At 37.5% G+C, this 24,590-nt stretch overlaps 1 protein-coding gene across 2 annotated transcripts in view; it reads right to left on the bottom strand.

Annotated features, from left to right (window-relative positions):
* The window catches only part of plekhf2 (pleckstrin homology domain containing, family F (with FYVE domain) member 2), a 28,519-nt gene extending 8,131 nt beyond the window's left edge, over positions 1-20,388 (bottom strand). Inside the window, exon 1 of one of the 2 annotated variants that reach the window (XM_026371316.1) lies at positions 20,226-20,388. The gene's annotated coding sequence lies outside the window, so the exon portion shown is untranslated. The remainder of the gene's footprint in view (positions 1-20,225) is intronic. The other variant, XM_026371317.1, reaches the window with a different exon arrangement.
* Positions 20,389-24,590: the final 4,202 nt, after the last annotated feature.

The following is a 24,590-nucleotide window of genomic DNA, read 5'->3' as shown; positions in this document are numbered from 1 at the left end:
CAAAGAGCAAAGGCTCTGGAGAGAGACAGCGGTGTAAATACAGGCTGGAGGCTCCCAACCCAGTAATCACAAAGAGACGAGTGGGAAGAAACGGACACAGAAAAATGCACAGAAAATACAACAGGAAAAAAAGAACAAGCTTTCTTAGCACTGCAGTGATAATTGATTTTATTAGAAAGGACAATTCAAAAGTAAAATCAGTTGTTAATAACTAACTGAGTCAATACATTTATAACATGTTACACCACTTCTCAGATCTACACTGGCTTCCTGTAGCTGCTGCATCAGGTTCAAAGTCCTGACTCTTACCAACAAAGTGGTCAAGTCAACAGTGCCGCCCTAACTGAACTCTCTCACCATCACCTCATTTTCAGATCAGTGGTTCCACGATGGTGGATCGACGTACCCACCTCTGCACGCTCAGCTGCATCAGTCTCAACTTTCAAAACCTTCTGAAAACAGAACCCTTCCGAATCTTTCTCTGCACTTGAAAATCTTGCACTTACCCCACATGAAACTGAAACAACTCTTTCTAGAGCACTAATTTAAAGTTTGTCTTCTTTCTTAGATATTTTGCTTTGTACCTCACTTGTAAGTTGCTTTGGATAAAAGTGTCTTATAAATAATTAAATGTAAATGTAAACGTATTAAATCTAGGTAGATGTACTTTTAATGTAAATTATCATTTTCCAAGATAATAGGGTGATAAACCTGTTCTTCAATAACTTTCAAAAAAACAAAGGACCAATATCAATAGGTCAAAATTTGACATCAAGCTAAGTCATTAAGGTTGCAACTAAAAATTGTTTTCATATCAACTAACAATCTTTTTATTTGGACAATATATCATGTCAGAAAAGCCCCTGTTGAAATGACACAACGTCTTTAGTTTGTACATGTCAGCACTAATACAGTGGCAGAAAAAAGTATGTGAACCCTTTGGAATTTCAAATTTCAGCAATAAGTTTTCATAAAATGTGATCTGATCTTCAACTAAGTCAAGAGTATTAACAAATATAATGTGCCTAAAGTAATCAGGAGGCATTTTAGCCCATAACATTTAAGCTCAAAAAGGCTCACATACGTTTTCTTGCCACTGTATAGCATCCCACTGTAGTGACATTTAGCATTTCCTTTGTTTGATAATGATCAGTGAAAAAATAATCAGTTGCATTGTGACTTCCTGTTGTAAAGCAGTGTAATGTTTGTTTAGTTTTGTTTTGGGAGCCAAAGCCAAAGCCAGAGTACTGCTAATCTCAAACAGATTCATTTGAGTATTGGAGAAGCATAAGAAACCTAGAAATCTAGACACTGTTGGCAGTTTCATGGTTCCTTTGTGCCATTTCCATTTTAGCAGCTGCAAAACTGGCTCTACACTCCACTGTTGACTCAGCACAATGTTTAAATAACACTAAAACGTTTGCTTTTATAAAAGCAAGAAATATCCAGTCCGAAGCTGCTTGGTCAACCCAAGCAACATAACCCATATCAGTATTTCAGGAAAAATTATTTAGAACAAGTTCTATATTTAGACACACACAAAATAATTATGTCTGTTAATATGGATCAAAGTAACCTAGATTACAGACTAATTAAAAACAAAAAAACAGTTTGTATCCTGCTGAACAGCACATGACAGATTTCTGATTACCTTTAATTATCAAATGCACATGTCAAATCACGGATAAATACTGGCATATAAATAGTCATCGTGCCCAGACTGCTACACCAACAGTTCAGAGCTCTGGAAATGAAGCTGTGATCTCAATTAAGTCTGATCTCTGTGGGATTTTAATTGAAAGAAAATTTGACTGGTGTCTGTCCTCAGCTCACCCTGTTATTTGTTTTGGGAATACAATTAACAGGCAGATATTTCTGCAGGTAGACACATGGCAAAAAAACAAATATATCACACAGAGATGTTCTAAAATGTTTCACAGTATCTTCAATACTTTAACTGTTAAAGTGTAGAGCTGCAACTGGTTGATACAGACCATTAATTGGCAACTATTGTGATAAATGAATAATAAAGTCATTATTTTAAATAAAAAATCCAGTAAGTTTCTGTTCCAGCTTCTAAAATGTCAAATAGCTTCACAAAACAACACAATTAAAATCCATCTTTTTTACTATTCTGACATTTCATAGAGAAAATTATTGTCAATTATTTCAGGAAATCAAAGGCAGATTATTAAATAATGGAATAATTATTAACTGCTGCCCTGAATTAACTGTCATTGAAGTAATCATGACTGTGTATAAAGCTATTGATCCATAATGCATTTTAGCATGTGCAGAAGTGGATCCATCTTTATAGTAAGTGTGTGAGAAAAGCTTTCTACTCTCTGCTACAGTACACTGGCTTAAAGTGCAGACAGCTACTTATTAAACTTTAATCACATAAAGTGCACAGGTGAATGTCCATGTCTACCTGTCACAATGTCTCGTTCCACAGTCAGAAACAACAACTGATTAAGATGAAGTTCACAGAAGGTGTCCATTTCCCACTTTAGGGACATATTGAGTTTGTCAGCCAGCTGGAGAGTAGCGACCACCCTCTGCAGAGCTAACCTTTACCAGCTGTCCTCCGAGAAAATAAACAGATCAATCCTTCAGCTGTGGCCTTCTGGACAGACAGATGCATCCTAAACGAAGGCAGGCCAGGGCAAAGTTCTTCTAGCTTCACTCACTTCAACACTAAATTAGTTATGGTTGAGGTGCAAATATTGTCAGGGTTATGGGTCTGAGTCCCTCTGAGACACTGCGCCTAACAGACTGTTTATTTTACATTTGGTCCTAATAACAGAGATAAGAAAAATATTTTACCAGTTGTTCAAAGGTATTTCCTTAAAATGCTTCATTCAAACCAAAGTATTTATTCATCATCTATATATTATTGAAATCTTTACTACTTATAAAATTGTAAATTGGATGTTTGCCTTTAGACAATTTGCACATTCTGTCTGAACACCTTCTGTGGACCGTCTGAAACAAAATCTTTAACATGTATTTGACCTGGGAAGTCTCTTGAGAGGTACTGTAACATTTCTTTAAAACCAAGGTTCTATTCAGTCTGGTTTTGGGACAATTAGAACGTGTATGACCTAAACTCTGTCCTGTCCCTCAACGCCACACGACACAGATGACCTGCACACTGTACTGCTAGTTCATGTCACAGGATCTGTAGGACAGTTTCGGTCTCAGTTTCAACAACCTCATATCCCTCCTCTTCAGATAAATTATGTTTTACAAGAACGACCTGGCCTATGGCAGACTCGAGTAGAGTAGATTATGCATTAACACATTTATTGGAATTAGTAAGAACTGGACCAAATTAATCCAATTGTTAAGTTATTCTTACATTTCTCTTGAACTGCTGTTCGTATCTGCACTGATTTGACAGCTCAAATACAGCCCTGTCTTATATAGTAGTTTAGTATTTTTATACTCTAGCAAGTGCCACAAAATACCACCCCGACTCCATCATGAACAAATGATAAGGAGGTGTTGCATAAGAATTATAGAGAATGGCAGAAATGAAGAAAATGAAAAGTCTATTTTTGCACACGGGTGGTTTTGGCAATACTCAGTGGGAGTTCGTTGTTTTGCATGTAAATGCAGTGAAGACGACCGGCTGTGCTACCTTGGGTTGCTGTTGGGAACAGCAGCAGCTTTAGATAAGCCCAAATGATTAATTCATTAGGGCTGCTGTCCTCTATCTCAGCTTAAAAAGTCTAGTCAATAACTGCAAGTATACCATCAGATTAAACCTTTCCGAAAAAGCAAGAAAAATCACTAGAAATAAGACTTCCTTCTCTGTGACAGGTGGAACAAAGAGGTTATGTAATCAGGGGTGTAGGGCACAACAACATTTTTGTTGGCCACAGCCACTGTCCCTCAGAAGAAAGGCTGGAAAGGACAGGCATTATTAACCTCGATGGAAAAAGGAAACTAATGCTGGCTTTGTTCCTTCAAGTACAGGCTTTTGTGAAAGTAGATCACCTTTCTCAGATTTGTTTCCTCTCCCTGAGATCAAATCATGTCATCTACTGCAAATCTCAAAATGACAGAAAATCATTGATACAATTTTGGGATAATAAATCACAGGTGTCACAATATACAATATATTGCAATTATTAATTTCCAGGATCAGTTCAGTCGCATTCAAATGGCACAAGCTGTGAAATCTATGTGCTACAAGTTTCTATTTTCATTTTGAGTTGCTGTCCTGCAGAAACAGCTAGTGGCACAGATATGCCAACAGGTGAAGGACATGGAGGGAAATGCCTCAGACATATTTTAGGCTATTAACAAGACTGACACTTTTATCAGTCAACCCATCAGGACAGCTGTTTGGATAAAAAAAAATATGTCCGATGAGATATCTGTGAGAGTCTATGAAGAAAAAGATGATGTGAGGCTTTCGCTCTTCACTATGGCCTGCAGCTAAACTTCCCACACTGGGAAAGAAGGGAAGCAATGAGTCACATCCCAAAGACAGAGAGTGACGATGACAGATACTGGGAGCGAAGGGATAAAGAGTGGTTCTGTGCGCTGTAAACAGAAGACGCAAATACGACACTCATTTATTCTGAGGGGGTAATACGAAGACAGAGGCTGCTGAGGATGAGGCAGCGTCAGATTCCTCGTGGTTTCTCTTGTAGGTGTTTGTGTTTCTTGTGTTACGAGCAACATGATCTAGAAAACAGACTCCACAGCCTAGTGGATGTAATAAAAACACATTCTTCTACACTGATCTGCATAAAGATTTCAAATGTCTATGTGCTTCAGTTATAAATATCAACTCAACTGATCAAAATGACGTTAATGTAGTGGTAGCTCATTTGATTAGACCGCCGACCGCCAGGCCGATTACTGACATTTCTAACTAATTGGCAGCATGAATACAGTTACCATGTTCCTGCTGCAGCCTCTCCTCGCTGTGTGGCTCAGCTCCTCCACACATAGTCAACGACAGGCAGAAGACATAGGGAGCCCAGGTGACATGAGATTCGGGATGAGTTAATGAGTGTACGTCATTATATCTAATATATAGTATATTATAGTTACTTAAATGTGTTAAACAAGCATTAACACCCCACATTTCCCAGAAATTATAGGAGTGTTATAAGTAGGCCTAACACGCACAAGAGTACAAGATGTAGCATGACTGCTGCTGTGAGGCATTCAGGGACAGTACCATATTTCAGAAACTGTATTAATTCTGAAACATTTTAAATATTTTCATAATTCGCTAAATGCTCTTGTAAGATCAACATATTTGCACATCATTTTTAATCATTAAACTGTTGTATTTCATCTCAACATATCAGCATTACAGGTTTGCCTTCAGCCTCCAGGCTCTCTGGGGACTGGCATGCCCCACAAACGTTAATGTATGTACCTAATTTCATAATAATTCACCAAGTATTTGCGGAGATATCTTAGTCTGAATGAAAGTGTTGGACACTGCCTGTAGCTTTTACAAAAGTTGCTGCTTCAGTGTGAAAAGGATGCAGAAAGGACTGTTACTCCCCTGTTAGGAGATTTGGTTTCTTTTTGTGATGGAGTACCTAGTATTTCTGGATATTTATACACAGTCAGACTGAAATGAATAGGACAGTCCTTCATAACAGACATGCTCCTTCAAGAAGTCCTTATCAGCTCGAAGCTGGCCTGAACATGGCACCTTGCTGCAGTGTATCAACAGAACCCTGTTAGTCTATACACAGGATTACACAGTCGCACTGTGAGTATGAACACAGATAAGGGGATTGGAGGTTAATCTGTTATGTACAAGAGCTGATGGTACGAAAACAGACCCAATGTATCTGCCTGTCCACCAACCTGGAATAGCATTTCTGAATAGGATTTTCCTGTGCATTTACTTTACGTAACAAACAAAGACAGACACATTAAACCAGATTTATTACAGCAAATAGAAAGTTTGCACTTATTATCAGTTCATTAAAGTCAGAAAATGTGAAAAAGTATTAGTGCTACTACTGGGATTACTAACATAAACATAACATTTATGCATCAAAGCGATGCTGTGTTTATGTGCAGCCTAGCAGTCACTATCTCAGTGCACTTTGGCCACTTAGTAAACAACATTTTTTTATGATCTACCCAGTTTCAAATTGACTTATATTGCTTTTCAAAACAGCAATTAGCCATTTCTCCTGAAGGCACACAAACATCATTTAATTTACCGTAGCCTGGCTGGAAACTGGAGGCAATTTCTCACAGTGAATGAGAAAATGACACTCTGCGTTTTACAAACAGACTTTGTCTGTAATCTTTGATTACTGTATAACATTGGAAAAAGGTTCAGTTAAAGGATCGAAGCAAATCCAAGAAGATGTTAAGAGGAAATCTGACAGGAGAGATTCTATAACCCTTCCATGTTTAACACTGAACAGCAGAACAGCAGCAACAAGTCAATTGCCTGACATCAGGATTCTTAAACATACAATGATCTCACTTCACCAACACAGTCCTCATGATTTAGATTCAACTCATGACTCATTATGTACAACCGTGCTACATTTATAATCTGTCTGTACTTTTAGGAAACACCTACCCTCCATCCTCCAGTGAGATTACTTCATTAACAAACCAACTTGAGTTTTCTGTGACCTCACAATAACATTCCAGTAATGATAAGAAAATAGTACTGTTGGAAACTGTATCTCTAGATGATGAACATGAGGATATTTTAAGGAAATAACTTCCATCACAGGGCATGAGTGATCAGGTTTTTTTGACAAAGAAGGGTAGTTTGCAGGAGGTTTTTGTTGACTTTTGAATGGGTTTTGTTATGGGAATTACTATTACCAAGATTAATCTGCAACATTGGTAACTGATTAATCCAACATTTACTGGTTCCAACTTCTCATAAATGAGAATTTGATTCATTTTGACATAGAAACACGGTTTGGACCAGTGGTCAGACCAAATCAGTAAAAAAAGATCACCCTGAAATGTGGGTAACTCAGACAGATATTTTAAAATATTTTCTAAATATTATAAACTTTTTGGAACATCAACTGGTAGTTAAACTAACTAGTCCTTTTATGATGTAGAATACCAATGTCCACAGGGGTCTTTTACTATTTTGAATTAGTATCACTTTAACGTAACTAAATTAATTAACTAATAAACTAAATAATGACTAATAATTTTTTTTAATGTTAGTTGTATTAATCTATCAACGATATTTTGAATTACTTGATTAAAAGAAATAACCATTACTTCTGTTAGAAAGAAAAGTGCATCTAGCAAATATTTTACATTATATGAATAAAGGAACCACTCAGAAATGTAATGATACTGTTCGTCATATATGTTCAGATTTATGTATGGCCTTGTTTAGGCCTTGTTTACTATATTCTGTCATTGTCGGGCACAGGAGGGCCATCCTTTTTAAGGTTTGGGCTGCCCTTCAAGAGTGTTTCCAAAACACAGATGACCTACACTCTGTACTGTCCCTGAACACACCAAATACACAGTAATAAGTAATTTTTTAAGTAATATAAAATAAGTAATAATAATTATTATTTTTCTGCATAAGGTTTGTACAGCCCAATGTTGACGAGAGTTAATTCTACAGGCCTATATACACATAACAAAACTGCTTACAACTTGCAAATGTGCTAGAAAGAAGTGCTGCCATTGGTTTTTAATTGATCATACATATCAGCTGTGCTGCTTTAAAGAGACTGCAGAGCACTAAGTTTTTTAGACCTTTGATGAATAACAATTGGATAACAGGATAATTGTAAACACATTTTATACAAATTGACATACTTGCACAATTGATTATATTCTGTATATTAAAGGTTCCTCAGTCAGAACTTCCTGAATAAAATAAGCAATTGTATAATGTCACACACTAATGAAATTTCCTTCCTTTTGTAGGTTAAATTAAGTATTAAGAAGTTGCTTTCCACCTGCTGACAGTGAACATCATATCTAATAAAAAGGAAAAACAGTGACAGATTTTTCCCACAACATTAATCAAATGTTTAAAGACCAGTTTCCATAGTTTATCAGTGAAAACAGTAAAATATTCTGTGCTCGACAGGTTTCAGGGGAAAACAAAATCATAGGTATGTAAAGCTGATTAAAAACCACAGCAATGGGGGGAAGGTTCAGGGTTATAATCAGAATAATTACAGACCAAACGTCATGATAAATGACAGTTTAGCTACACTGAGGCATCAATTACTGCTGAACAGTGAACATTTTTTTAATTCAATTAAATGTCAGGCGTGTGTGTCTGTGTGTGTAACAAGGGCTGTGAAAAAGGGAATAATTATTACATAAGTCAATTACCTCAATGGTCCCATTAAGAGAACAATATCTCCTACAAAGCAAAGCTATCCACAGCAAGCGCATGTTTCGAGGGGACATTAATACAAATATGTGCACAGATCAACCAGTAATACACAAAGCTTTAGTTCCTAGAGTGTTAGATAATATCAACTGACCTAAACAGTCTTTTCCAGCAACTTATCCTGATCTCAGCGGTCTTCAAACACTCACCAGAACAATGATATAACAAACCGACGTAAACAGAAGTGACATCCAGAAGTGTTGTGTAACAGGAGCTTTTAACCAAAGGGGTTTCAAAACAATAGTCATTTTATGTTTCACATTCGTTTGCAGCTTGTGCACCAACGTGAAGTTTTCTTATGAGACCAGATACTGGGTTTAATTTGGCAGACTGATTAAGATTCAAATTTGTCATACATTGTGTAAAATAATTAATAATAATAATTCATAAAAATCCACTGGGTGCCTTTTCAATGTTAATTTCAAAATTCAATATCACAGGGTTTGCTATGGCTCTAAAAAATAATGTTATTTTTAATGAACTGATCCTCTCCATAACTACTCTAATATTTATAAGCATATCTAATATTTATGCTCATCAGGGTCAGGCAAGACTACATGTCTGTATTCTGCATAAACTGTTTATATACTATTCTAACTAGATTCACGCATCAGGCAACGGCTGTGAAGTCGACAGGAGCGACTGCTGCTAGGGTTTGTACTCATGTTACCACAATACGTTGGTGCGTGAGCGTGGTATTAGAGGGGGTAGCATTACGTTTCCAAATACTGAGAATGGTTAGCTGTGTCTATTGGTGAAACAACAGTAACCAAACTTCCAAATTTTTTGGAAATAATATAAAAAATTGTTCTGTGTGGCTGTTTCATTCTCCTCACGTGCAAATGTGTGTTTTAATCAGTTGTAGCACCCGATTCTGTTTCAGGGATTCTCTTGCAATTACACAGGCCACTGGTCTGGCAATACAGTGGGCACTCAGGCCTTTGTTTATCTGCAAGCCAAAATTTTATGCAAACTGGCATCAGTTTTATCAAAAACAAACTCTTAATGACAAAAAGCAAAGTCACATCACCATAAAAATGACCTCTGGTAACTTCACATCTGACTTTTAGGCACAGAAAAAATCCAATTTGGGGAGTCAAAGTGTGAGTGTATGAGGATTACACCACATATCCCCATCACTCAAACTGGTAAGGAACCCCTTTCAGTTGTTGACAGGGATTTGCAGACATCAGAAATGGTTGACTTCAGTTGCAGCTGTTTTTGTTCCAAAACCTTTATCATTCTAAAAACTTTACTGCTGATCATCACGACTGCAGGTGTTGTACTATCAGCAGAGAGCTGCAGTGTTCTAAGAAACTCATTCGATCTCAAACTCTGTGCTATCTTCACTGTCAACTGCCAAGCAGGTTTAATTACTCACGTATACAGGTTCAGACAGATTAAACATATGGGTCAGGGAATCTAGTAAACTCATCGAGTACATGTTCAAACATGAAGAAGGATGACTGCCTCAATATATTACTATGTAAAATAGAAGGTGCAACACAGAACATCACAAATCTTTTATGTTTTGGCTGCGTTAGGCAGTGTAAAAATACTGTAATATGAACATTTTATCCAGTGTTTTCCATACATGGACTACACTTGGACAGTCTGATGAAGTATACTCAGTATAAACAGAGTTTTCACAGCTATTGACATGAATATTACTGTAGCTACCGTGACTTGTTCATCAAAAAACTGTTTCAGCTCTACTTTACAACCTCTGAATTTGATTTCACACATTAAAGACTAAGTCAAGCATTATTCAGGCTTCGAGCTGGCAGTTAAAATATCTCAATGAGCAGTAAAATTATAAAACTGCCACTGAAGCTTTTCAGACTGCAGGAGTTTCCTGGCCTGTGGTTTAAACACACACTAACAACCTGAAGCAGCACAGCCTGTAGTTCAATGTGTATCATCTGTGCATGTTAAAACGACAGGATGGTGTTTCTAAGGAATGTGCCCTGAACAGGCCTCCATCTGTTTCCCTCATTCTGCTAAATTCATGTGTGGAGCACATCAACCTTTGAGCTTTTTCAGTGCAAATAAACCCAATAGGTCACACAAACCTACAACCTGAGCTTCGGCTTTAGCTTTATCCTTTTTATTTTCCATCTCTTCATGGTTAATTCAGGGTGTTTCTCCCTGCACTCTGAAAACTAACTATTTTAAATCACTTTAGCTGAAGTTTGCTCATTCCTACACTGCTCTGGGCAACAAAGTGAGCCCTGCAGGTCAATCACAGTAAAGAAACTACAGTCAGAATGCTGATAATCCGAAAATAAATTAACACAGAGTGTCAGTGTCGCTCATCTTAAGTTACTAGGGCCTGGAGGTGAATCTTTAAATTGCTTACTTAACCTGACTTGCAGACCAATAAGCACCGTCTAGACCTGCAGAGTGTGTGTGCATATTAAGATCATGCCCCATTTTCATCCCAACATACAGTTGCAAGAAAAGGTATGTGAACCTTTTTTCAAATACTGCATTAATTTGTCATAAAATGTGATCTGGTCTTGATCTAAGTCAAGTGTAACAAATATAATGTGTCTAAAATAATAACAAAAAATTCTGATCTTAATTTCTATTGACAACAAACAGACACCTCATAGTGCCAGTGGAAAAAGTATGTAAACCCTTGGAATTAATTACCTCAGCTAGTTTGGAGGTGTGGACTAGAGCTACTTTGACAGAGAAAAAACACTCAAACGTTTTGAGTTTGCCCCATCCAAGAAAAGTACGCTTTTGTGAGCCACGCCTCACCAAAAGGAGCTTTTAGAGAATCTACAATCAAGAATTGTTGATTTACATAAATCTGGAAAGGGGTACAAATTGATGTCAAGGCCATTAGAAAATCTACAGTTAAACAATCTACAAAAGGAGACACTTTGGGACTGAGACTACTCCACCAAGAAGTAGGCAACCAGTCAAAATGACCCCAAGAGCACAACAAACACTCAATAATGACATAAATCAAAAACCACAAGTGACAGCCAAAGATTTCAAGGCATCATTGGAACTGGCTAACATCTGTGTTCATGAGTCTACAATAGGGAAAACATTGAACAAGCAGGGTGTCTATGGCAGGACACCACGAAGGAAGCTGCTGTTTACTAAAAAGAACACTGCTGAATGCCTGAAGTTTGCCAAAGAGCACATTGACACTGCACAGCAGTATTGGAAAAATGTTCTGTAGACTGATGAAACTATATTGAACTATTTGGAAAGAACACACTAGTACTACATCTGGTGTAAAAAGGGCACTGCATATCATGAAAACATCATGGAGGAAACTCAAATCATGATTTGAGCCTGCTTTGCTGCATCAGGGCCTGACCACCATGCAGTGATTGGGGGGGGAAGATAAATTTGAAGTGTATCAAAAATCATGTGTCATATCTTGTGTCTGAATGTTAGCTTAAACGTTATAGAAGTTGGGTTAAGGAACAGAACACTGACCCATAACACACAACAGAATGCATTCAGAAAAACAAAATCTGCCTTTTGGAGTCAGAGCCAAGACCTGAAACCAAAAGAGATGCTATAGTTATGTTATTGTTGTTCTCAATAAAGACATGAAAGATCAAAAACACAGTTTAGGCTTATTCTTTTTGGTAATTAACTTAGATAACGATCAGATCACATTGTGGGAGACATGATAGCAGAAAACCATGAAATTCAAATACTTTTTCTTGTCACTGTATGAAAGCAAGTACAGTACGATTTATATAGCACAATAAAAGCACCACAGCATTTAGACATTTACACATTAACATCTATAACAGTTATTAATCAAGCTAAATGAGACACTAAATATTAGTAACAGCTCAAATGGAGACAAAAAAATATGACCAATGATGTTTACCTGCAATAATAATAATAATCTGCTGACTTAAAACAACCACACACGACAACTTAGACATATTCAAGCTAATACCTATTAATACTTGTGATATTAGAGTTCTGTTTCAGCAGCTGCACATGATCAGTGTAAGTTTTGCATAGACATAGTTGAGGATGAATAGATGACATGCAACATCTCTCTCTTCTGGACACAGCGTGTCTTGTGATTATATTTGAGCTTTTTAAAGTTTAGAAATGTGCTTCTTTCTTATTAGTTTGCAATGGACAATAATAATAATGATAGTTCCCTAATTGTAGTAATTAAATACATGTGACAAATACACACACTAAACATACACTAAATACAATAATTTAAATACAACAATTCCTAATATTAGCTTTTAGTATGACTTCAATTCTTCACATGAATTATGCGGTGTTTAGACAATTTAAACAATTCAGTTCTACAGATTTTAAAATAAAGTGTAAATTTTTAACAGTGACCCTTCTAGTAGAACACAGTAGTAGAACATGTGACAAATATGCCAAGTTATTCTAACAAACATTACAATCAGAACAGACAGTTGTACTCAAATGATTTGGTTTCCTGTTAATAGAAATTTTGCAGAGTTTCTACTGATAAGTTTCACTTTTGTTGTCTTTAATGTTGACAACAGCATTTAATGAATCTGAATAACAGAACTGGCAAAGTGCAGTCAATTGCGTTACACTCATCATGTTTGTGAAATTAAAAATTATGTTTTACAGCTGAAATAACCAGCATGAAATGAATTAGCAACAATATTTTATTAGAAAGTACTGCTTTTGATATTTAATATATACTGCTTTGAATCTCTGTACTGTCAATATATCCTGTTTCTGGCATTTCACAGATCAAACAATAAAATTAAGAATCAACTGATAAAATGCCAAGATAAACAGACAGTTTCTTGATACGCGGAAGTCATCCTGTGGGCCATACTATGCACAGTTGAAACAGAACCATTCTTAGCAACAACCTATCTGAAAATCCTGCTGCCTACTTCGACAGGTTCTGAAAAGTTTTCTGTGAACAGATAAAAACATTGTTTGAAGTCTGTTGCTGGCCTCTATCTGTATTCTCTGTTGCTTTATGGTTTCATCTTTAGGAAGAGTAAATAAATGTTCTTTCACAGCCGACATATCAAACTCTGTGGCATACATAGTTGGTGTAGGAGGCTAAAACAGATGGAGAGTTATGAATTTCCACAACACTTGACATTAATCGATGCAGCATTTTGACAAAACTCTTGAGAACTATGCAAAGTGGTAAAACTGAAACCTGGGTGTTTCACAATTAGGCAGCAAGTAAACACCTTCTTTTAAAAAACATCTAAACATCTTTACCTTTGAATATGTGTAACATGGGCACCCCACTTCACTAAAGTATATATGTAACATCAGAACATGAAATGCATAATATGACCCCTTGAAGACTGTAATGTTGTGTAATGTATGTACTGTAAAAGGGGAAATAGCAGAGAAGAGGGACTCAAGTGTAAAATGCTCTGCTGATGTTTAAAGAGAAGTGAAAGTCTGAGTTACTATGAAAAACCTTCAAATAAGCATTGATGACACTGACTATACATGTCAACGTCTTTATTAGACTTTGCACTGTTACTCTACTGCATCTGTCTATTGGATGATCTGTGGCTTGTGGCTTATGCAAAATATGTTTTTATCTTACAACAACATTCAAAGTATTAATCATGGTTGAATCAAGCCAAGTTCATTTATAAAGCACAATATTAACATTTTCTTCTCAACAGCTACAACACTCGTAATGCCTAGACAGACAGAATCATTTTGAAAGAGAATTCCCTAATATATATATATATACACACATCTGCATGCTTAATAAAAATAGTTTCTTACATCACTAAAAATTATTAAAGCCTCAAAAAGTTCATAGCAGCATCACGAAAGTTGACCTGTGGCTAAAACACTAAGAGAAATTAAATGACTAAATATGAGTCAAACAAACTCCAGTTTTCAGGAAATTATGACGACTACAACTGAACTAAGAGTTTGTGTTAATATTAATACTGGTGGCAGCAGCTGTTGTGGTTGTGACAGTCTTCGGGGAAGCATGAGAAATACAGTGTTCATGTTATTGGCAAATGGAGCATCTTACTAGATGGCTTCATTCCTGCATAGCAGAAAAGGTTGAACTTGACCCAACCTGTTCTCTGTATGAAGCTGCGTCACTCTAACAAAACACGCTGCAGTGCCAGGCCCTAAACAATCAATACAACACGATCACACATTTAAATGAAAATATTTTCTGATCTGGTATTGCACTGCTTGTAGTAGCTGAATCTTCTTATGCATTTAATCTGCACACATCTATAAACAGATACACACTTGATTATGTTCAGGGTGTGAAATTAAACAGGAAGCCAAACTAGACATCCTGTGCTCACACAGTAAAAGGGGGAAAGGCAGCGATAATAACCTGTCAGGTGTTTCATGTCAGTCGACCTCACCCTCATCAGCTCTGGAAGAACTAGTTTTACCACGCTGATGCAAAGAGGACGTAGAGAGCTCCACCGACTGACATTCACTGAAATTCACATCCAATCTCATCCAACAGCTGAAGCAGCTGATTAATCACAATGAACGGCTGATTACCTGCTCAGATGTGTGTGTGTGTGTGTGTGTGTGTGTGTGTGTGTGTGTGTGTGTGTGTGTGTGTGTGTTAGAATTTACCATCTGTTCTGGTTAGGAATTGGAAATGAAAAGTGAAGGTTTCTTTTCCAAACAGCTAATAACCAAAGGATCCCTGTTAGTTCTTCATTTACATCTGACTAAACCGAGGGTAATTTCCCAACGAGCGTCCTACTTTCAGTCCTTTAAGGAACTACAATACGAAAAAAGGACCAGCTGCATGTGACAGTGCAGTACATTCAGAATTTAATCTTGTTTCATGTGTTTCATCACGGTCTAACCAAATCCAAAAAACAAATGTGAGTGTGCAACTTTTTCATAAAGAAAAAGTCTGTATTTGGAAGAATTTTCCACTCTTCTGTGATAGAACATAAATGAATTACAAGTGTAATTTCTGACTAACCGTAATGTTTTTCTTTGTTCTGGAGTTAGGAGAAGTAACAGTGAGGAGTAGAGTCCTATAATGTATTGTTGGTAACATGATGTATCCAGGAGAACAGCCTCTCTGCTGCAGCAGTAGTACCATGAAAGGCACACTATTATCCAAAACACTGTACGGATACAGGGCTTTTGAAGTGAAATAGACTTTGGACCAAGTTATTTTCTTCACTTCACCAGAGAGGGTTCAGGTTTTGTAAAATGCTGCAGTGAGATGGTCTTATCTGTTAGTGCTGACGTCTGGTGCTCCAGTAACTCTGCAGGTTGTACTGCGAGCCTAAATAAATCCAAAATGTACCTGAACTCTTGCCTTTTTTGAAGTACAACTACAGGATTTCTTCTTCAGTAATGCACAGTACAGGTTTTTTTTTTGTTCTGCCAATTTACCAACACTGCCAAGGCACAAAAAACTGTGACTATCTGTGAATCACTTTAGAATCAGAAAAATATTTACAGTACCGATGTGCGGCCGTGCTCCCTCTTCACTAACAGTTCAATAATAATTTGAGGACTACACATCTGAAAATGTACATTTACAGCAGCATAACGTGTAGCATTTAACAACTTTAGGCAACACTGAAACTGACACTTTGCAGTATACCCCGCGCCTCCCACAGTACTGTTGATTATAGCTGGATCACTGGGACAATGAACCACATCTCTTTAATATTTATCTATTTTAAATTGGTGCCTCTAGCTGAAGTTAAATGTATTTCAGAAACAACCATACTGTTGTAATATAAAAATTGGTAAAGATAAAGAAATTAAAACATTTTACTAACCCTAACTAATGTTGGACAATGTTTAACCCTTCACAGGAGTATTTTAAAGTGCAGTAATTAGCAAAGGTTTTAATGATAAATAACATTTTAAGCTGCAATACTAAACTAAGGGAAGTTTACCATGGTTTACTGAGAAACCAATCACCACTTCATTCCTACCACCAATAATTAACCAATCATCAATCATCAGGCTGATTTTCTCAATCATTAACTGAACATCTTCAGGTTTTGGATTGTTAGTCAAACAAAAAAAAAAAAAAGCCCAAGAGGTTCACACACAATTCAAGTGCCATTACTTTGAAACTTTGCCAAATAAAGTACGTTGGCATTTAAGTCTCATAAATATTTTAATTAGCAAAAAGGTCACAGGTTTCATAACAATTATGAGCCAATTATTCCCTTAAAATATCTAAAGGTCTTAATTAAACACCATATTTATAAAAATAGGGACCATAACCAGGTGTAGTTTGTCATTGTTAATCTAATGTGTTAAAGATTATAACTTCATGACGCATTTGATGAAAACACATTTTGTAATAAGATCTTATCTCACCCATTTCCTTTAAGCACTTTTTCCTGCAGAGTTCAAGTCAAGTCAAGTCAAGTCAAGAAGCTTTATTGTCATTCCAACCACATATAGCTGAAGCAGTACATAGTGAAATGAGACAACGTTTCTCCAGAACCATGGTGCTACATAAACCGGCAACAAGACAAACATCGGGCTGAGGACTGCTAAGTTGTCCTAGCAAAACACATAAAGTGCATTCTGTGCAACCTAGTGCAAACAGTGCAAGAACACAAAGAAAAAGTGCAGACAGAGTTGCTCAGTCTAACACTAAAACAGAAGCAATGAATGACATTATTGGAAATGAATAACAAATTTCAACTATCACTTGTTTAATCTGTAATTTCCACATCAAATTCTAATGCTGTAACCACCATGAAGTGCTGTTCACATTCATCAAGAGGCTAATTATCGCTGAACACTGTGTTTATGACTGTACTTCAGCTGAAAAAAGAGACATGACCATTTTTAAGATGATGTTTTTGTGAAATGAGGCGTCTACAACACTCTACATCAAGCTGCTGTTGTGGGTCTGTTAAATTATAGCACATCTCTGGTGTGTGCCAGCAGCTAGTTTTTACCATAAAGTAGATCACGAAATTCAAGTTTCAGCCCACGAAATTGTCCTACACTTTCTCCTCTGTGAAAAAGAAACTGACATATCTGTAACATCTGGTGGCTTTCGTTTCATGGTTTTCTGAATTAATTTCTCATAAAACTATATCTAAGTAAAGAGTTTTAACAAATATAATATTCCTAAAATAATAACACAATAATAAACAATCAGATCTTTCATGTCTTTATTGAGAACATTTCATTGACACTTTACTGACAACAGTATGTGACCTCAAAGAAACTGACTGGAGTCAGGTGCTAGCATACCTGGACTCTAGTTTAGAAAATTAATTTGTAGGTGTGGGCTAGAGATTTTTTAAATAGGATATAGAATTGTGGATTTACATAAAGCTGGAAAGGGTTAAAGGGTGAAGTCAAAGACTATAGAAATGCACCAGTCTACAGTTGGCAAACAATCTTCAAATGGAGACACTTTGGGACTGTGGCTACTCTACCAAGAAGTGGGCAGCCAGTCAGTAAAAGTTTGCCAAAGAGCACATTGACACTGTATTGGCAAAATGTTTCTGATGAAACGAAGATTAAGCTATTTGGAAAGTACACACAGCACTATCTGCCATCTGCAAGATTATTTTCCAGGCGTATCAAAACATTCTTCAGCATAATGTGAGAATGTCTGTACTTCAGCTGAAACTCTGTAGAAGTTGGGTGATGGAACAGGACAATGACCCAAAACACACAATAGAATGGATTCAGAAAAACAAAATCCACCTTCAGTCAGAACCCAGACCTCAACCCAATAGAGATGAATATGACAGAGCTAAAGCAGTTCTTTAAAAACAATATACAGGTCTGACCCACAGCTACAGGACGCGCCTGTTAAGTTTATTGCTGCCGGGGGGGTGGGTGTCAATCAGTTATTAATTCCAAGGGTTCGCATACTTTTTCCACTAGCACTATTGGGTTTTTATGGTTGTTCTCAATAAAGATGTAAAAGATCAGATTTTTTGTGTTATTATTTTTAGGAACATTATATTTGTTAATACTCTTGAGTTAGATAAAGATCAGAGTATGTTTTATGACAAATTAATACAGAAAACCACAAAAACACAAAAAGGTTCATACTTTTTTTTCCCACTATATAAACAAATGGACTAAATTGGACTAAGAATTTATTTTCCTTGGCAAACTAAAAAACATGACAAACGACTGCTGAGTAAGATTATTAAAACAACTGCACCGTTTACAAGGGTGTGATCAACATGCGAACCGTCAGCAGCAGATGCTTCAGCTAAGAACTGACGTCCACTTTAATAAACACTCTGAGCACAGACAGGACAGCATCTGAAAGTCTGCTCACTACGTCATCTGCACTGTTTGTGTTGCCATTAGCCTGATATCTGCAGACAGCTGTTAGCTAGCATCATTATACACCATGGCCCGATAGTGAGGACAAAAAAGAACTCATCTGATCAGTTGGGGGTTTCTAGTTCTCTGAAGAAGTTCCAAGAGACCTTCCACATTTTACTCTACAGCATAAATGTCGTCAGTAGATACCAGTTGGTTGAAGCTTTATAAGTACAGAGGTGGTCAGGAACATTAAACATCACCACAAATGTTGTCTATGGTTTTTCAATTATCTTTGAAAAAGATGTGAACCGACAATATTATATTGTCTGTCATCAGTGAGCATTGTATTAATTAATTATACTCTCTTAAAGCCTCTTAAATGTGCATATTTGCTGCTTTTGTTTGTCATATACTTGTAAAATAAATATAGTTGACTTTTAGACTGTAGGTCAGACAAAATAATAATCTGAAGATCTGAACTTGTGCTGTGGAAACAAGCATCAGTTTTCTGATGTTTCTCCACAGTCTTCTGACCTTTAGCCAAGTAGTGAAAATAACCCCTTAATACAGAGGGATATTATAAGAGGTCACTCCTAAAAGACGGGGACAGACAGTGACCTGTTGCTTTGAAACTTAATGCAGCTCCGCATTAAGGATTTCTTTCTTAAAATAAGAAGCTGTTTATTGGATGTAAATAATGAGCTTAAATAACTCCAGTGGAGACTACATGTAAGTGAGTCCACTGAGGACAACAGAAGATTTAGAACAACTTAACCCCATCACAAATCTGTCTCAATACACAGACAAGACAGAAACACACTTCCTCTTTTATGTGGTAGAAAGTTTCACCACCAGTCAGAATCACACATTCACTTCCACAGGGCTGCTCGAACAGATCCAGGACTTGAGGCTGATTAGAAGTCACCTGTAAGGTGGTGTACAGGTGGGTGGAGTGACCCAGGCGCACTCCAAACTCTGCAGTACTTAGAAAGTACCTTATTAATCATTACACATCAATTTAATGTCACAGGAACTGAGGAACACTTGAGAAGTGATGCATTTAAGTGCTGCCATAAATAAATAAACCACAATGACATGAACTATCTCAGTGACTTCATTTGAATGAGACACGGCAGGAGACTCATTTTCAGTCACCAGCAGTTTATTCTCCCTTTAAATCCGAACGTCTTGACCACAAAATAAAGTTTTCTCCGTTTTACATAAAGTAATTTTCACGTTTTCGCCCAAGTTTGTCAAACTGGGGTCAGTCGGCAGGGTTAGCCTGCTAGCTCAGAAGTTAGCCTCCACACACAGCGCTCGTTCGTGGCCACTTGTGTCGAAACTAACAACTAACAACTCAACCTGCTCGTTTTCAACCCCGCAGATCCCGACGAGTGTTTTCTCACAGTTTCTAGTGTCACGTTTGTCAAACTGACATTTTACATTTCACATTTTACAGCAGTTAGCGCTCGTTAGCATGAATGGAGAAAAGTAGCAGCGACGTTACGTGAACGGCTCCGCAAAGTCCGACAACAGCGGTAACTTTTAAAACAGAGAAACGACGAACCTGAGCGCACCTGTCGAGGTCCGGGAACTTTTATTGACTCGAAGCTGTGTTGTATTCCAGATAATGTCGGTGAAGCCGTGTCCCCCCTCAGTAACTGGCCACAGACAGCGACAGCAGCTCGAACTCCGCCGCGGCCCCGAGGTTCATCAACAACATGGCAGCGCAGCGCTGCGTTCACGGGGCAGGGGCCGGTCGGTAAATTCAGTGCACACGACAAAGTGCTGAGACACAAGAGTTGTGTCTCAAAAATAAATCGAATATAAAAAAGAAAGATCTGCATTTGAAACTTTACTCACGTGAAAATATAAAAATATTAGCATCAAAATATATTTAGTAACAAAAGTAAAAGGACTCACTATGCAGTAACTAGTAATCAAAGCTGCCAAATAAATGTAATGGAGTAAAAACACTGCATTCCCTGTAAATTATACTAGAGTAAAATTAAAAGTGTAACTTTTAACATCACCACCTCCAATGTGGGAGACCAGGGTTCAATCCCAGCAGTGGCCTACCTCCAGTAGGGGTCCTCAGGGGGTCCTCACGCTCACCCTGCCTACCATTCTACTGACATATGTAAGTTGCTTTGGATAAAAGCGTCTGCTAAATGACTAAAATGTAAATGTAACTTTAAATGCAAATAGTAAAGTAAACTACAAGGAATTAAATCCTGCAGTAGTGGCAAGAAATCAGGGAGAAATGGTCGATTCCTTCATTGTTTTGTTATATATGATATTTTTAGATTCACATTAACTTAGGGGTTAATGTTTATTTAACATTTAACTGCACTAAAACAAATGTAACATGTATTTGGTTTGCATGTTCTCACTCACAAACGCGTCCTCACTGCAGGCATTTTAACAACTACAAACTAGTTTCAACAAGTGAAAATACTCCCCCACCCAATGGGGCCGTTCTCCACAGCGAAGCAATGTGTCTGGTTATTCCTACGTGCTGTGAAGGCAGCAGGAGCAGGAGACCTGCCTCTGGTCCTGAGCAGTAAACAGGATGGGACATGCAGAAACACACTGTCACCCAGTCTACGGAGAGAAGGAACCACAAACCTCTCTGTCTTTGAAGCTTCTTTTTTAAAACCTTTCTAGGGTTCTAAATTGTTCAAGCTGCCGGAAACTGGAAAATCCTGCTCTTTACCCTAAAGCGAGCCAGTTGTTTTGTTGCATCCTTTGTCCCAGATCAGATATTTCAGAGATCAGAGCTGATGAGCCCAAGGCAAATTTCAATTTGACTTCCTACCACCAGTAAAATGATGAAACCATTGAACCAGTTCACTGTAGCCACAGAGAAGACAATTCAAAATCAAGATTTATTTTTTATTTATTCTTCCGAGATCTGTAAGGTTCCTGATTAAACCCCATTTGGGACTCCTCATCTGTACTGGCTTAAAGGTTTCAGCATCAATTGTCATTTTAGAGATTAACAACTTTCCACTGTATCACACATATTGAATTTGAACCAACACATTCCTCTCTGCACCAGCCAATATAATAAAAATCTTCCAGAAAAGATAAACAGCTGGAACGTTAAATACTTTATTTTTCTAAGATCACAAATACATATAAAATATTTTACCTACAACGTATTTTGCTCACAGTTAAAAAAAATAGTTTTGCACTGTGGAAATATACAGAACATAAATCCACTTGATGCTACATTAAATCTAATGCGGTTAGTGGGCACTGAGTGGTCTAAGTGGGTTTTTTTTTTTTCAGTAGATAAAACCAAATCACTAGAATCATGTCAAAGCATTTTACGCAGTGAGGATGAAAACTAACAGAAGTATATAGAAAACTTTACAATCCCTCTAGGGCAAACACTTAGAGACGGTGGAGAAGAAAAACACGCGTTAACAGAGGAAACCTTCAGCAGAACCAGGCTCCGGGTGGGCGGCCATCTGCCTCAACTGGTGGTGAGTGAGTGGAAAGAAGAGAGGGAAAAGTGGGTAGGTAGAGCCAGTAACTGTACACTGGGAATTACAGAAATGGCATAGAGTGGAATAAAAATATGCAAATTGACCAAAAATAGACATAAAGAAGATAAAATGTGATCAAAAAAGGTACAAAACCCGAAGAGACAAAAAAATAACAAACTAAAAACAATAGCAAGCACCAAAATAAGACATGGTGTGACCTCATCTGAAGTCACTTGGTGTCTCTTTCAGAATCTTATTTAGGAGGGGTGAGGGCCTTTACCTTAATAATCCATCCATGTTCAAGCTGTCTCTGAAAGTCTGTTCTGAGTGTGTTCATGGCTTGGAGGCAAAATATTTCACATAGGAAACAATTTGCAAGACATGTTGCTGACAGGAGGGGGATCAAGCTGAGTCCTCTGAGTCCTTTCTTAACAAGAAATGGATGTTGAAGAGTTGAGAAATCAGAAAAATGGGGCCAAAGGGGGAAATTGACAAGGTTTAAAACTCATGATGTTGAATGTTGAGTAAGTGAGAATCCCACGAGGAACCAGGGAGACTTTGTGCAGGTTTCCTGTGATGGATATGAAATATTTAAATGATGATGATTGATTGATTGATTGATTGATTGATGTTAAGAGCTATGATCCCTGATACACAGTCAGTCAAGGTCCTGGAGTTTCACACTGGAGTCCACTTTGCATAGACCAGTGATGAAGGCCAATCAAAGTGCTGCACATAAGACATAAAACACAGTTAAAACGATATACAGTATCTAGTAATATAGTTTTGACCCTGGAGACTCCCGGAGTTATAAGTGTATGTCCGATTACCTGAGAGGAGGTTAAGAGGATCAGGATCTCACTTGACCCTGAAGCCAACTATAGCCCAGACCCGAGCCAAGGTGATTACTGACCTGAATCATCCCTGAGACAGCGGAAGAGACCAGATAACAGTAATAGCAACATGATCATTTCTGGTTCCAGCTGGTTTTAGATTGAGCTCTTACCTGTGTTACTTTAAAACACAGTGAAAACAACAAACAGATAATTCAGTGAAACATTTTTTAGCTGATAACACTGATACAAGGATCCATTTTAAAAGTGAATAAATAAATCCTGCTTCTTTTCAGCTTTTACTTTTGAGTCCAAAAAATAATTTAATCACCCAGACCTGGTCTTTATATTCCATCAAACCGGATCACCAACCAGGACCTGTGGTGAACTGACTTTAACTGAGTCCTTGTCACATGGCTGAACAGCTCTGATAACCTCCTGCCCTCCAACACCAAGCTCTCTTTTTATCCTTGGGAACTAAATCTCTCACTTTTTACGAGAACAACAAAAAGACCACCATGAAAAGACAGTCAGCTTTTCATCCCCTGTTCCAGTCCCATTTACAACAACTCTAAATACCACTCAGACAACATGTCATACAAAGTAGTTCTGTTAATAATTTGACCCCCACTGGCCCAAAAGAATCTAATTTCACTGTGGGTTTTTTTCAGTATTTATTCCTTCTGGCTCTGAAAAACAGGACTCGTTTCCAGCTCAGACACCCAATGAAAGTTACACAGTTGGAAAGATCAGGTGATTGGTGGGCATGGAAAGATCAGGTGATTGGTGGGGGAGGAAGGGCAGGTGGGCGCAGCCAGGTCTGAGTGTCCTCAAGTAACGCAGATGAATCCAAATCAGATTTGTTCATTTGAAATCTGGCCCACCTCTGTATGTGGTCCTAGATCTGATTCATATCCAGTCTTTGACTATGCAACCGCTGTCAGAAAAATTATATTATATACTCATATTTTCATATTTTGTTGCCTGCTGTTCTTTTCTCTCTCCTCTTTCCACTCACCCCAACCGGTTGAGGCAGATGGCCGCCCACCCTGATCCTGGTTCTGCTGGAGGTTTCTTCCTCTATAGGGAGTTTTTCCCCTCCACTGTCTCCTGGTGGTTGTTTATTCTGTGTTATATTTTATAAGGTCTTAAACCTTAAACACAGTAAAGTGCCCTGAGATGACTTCTGTTGGTATTTGCTAAATAAATAAAATTGAATTGAATTGAATATTCTGTATCATCATCAACTCAAAAGCTCAGTTGATCATCAATGATTCCCCCAAGGTTCCTTAAATGGTGTAAATGAGCACAAATATAAATTATCACCTGGAAAATAGATTTGGAGAAATGGGGACTCGAAAATGTCGTGTTTATCAGATATGTTTAGGCGGAAATTGACGAGTATGACGAGAAAATGCTGTAACACAAAAAGAAGAAAAATAAGATGAAATGATAAAGTAAATATTTTTCTGCGCACACTTCTCTCTTCCTCAGATACCACCTCACTTATGAATCCTAATATAAACTGTAGCAGATTATTTTTATGTTGATAGAAACATTCTACAGTTTGGATCATTGTGGTCGTCTTGTTGTGATTTGAGTCAC

This window comes from Anabas testudineus, chromosome 16 (genome assembly GCF_900324465.2).
Source record: "Anabas testudineus chromosome 16, fAnaTes1.2, whole genome shotgun sequence".
Classification (NCBI taxonomy): domain Eukaryota; kingdom Metazoa; phylum Chordata; class Actinopteri; order Anabantiformes; family Anabantidae; genus Anabas; species Anabas testudineus.
Note: the sequence above shows the minus strand (reverse complement) of the source record. Positions and strands in the feature narration are given on the sequence as shown.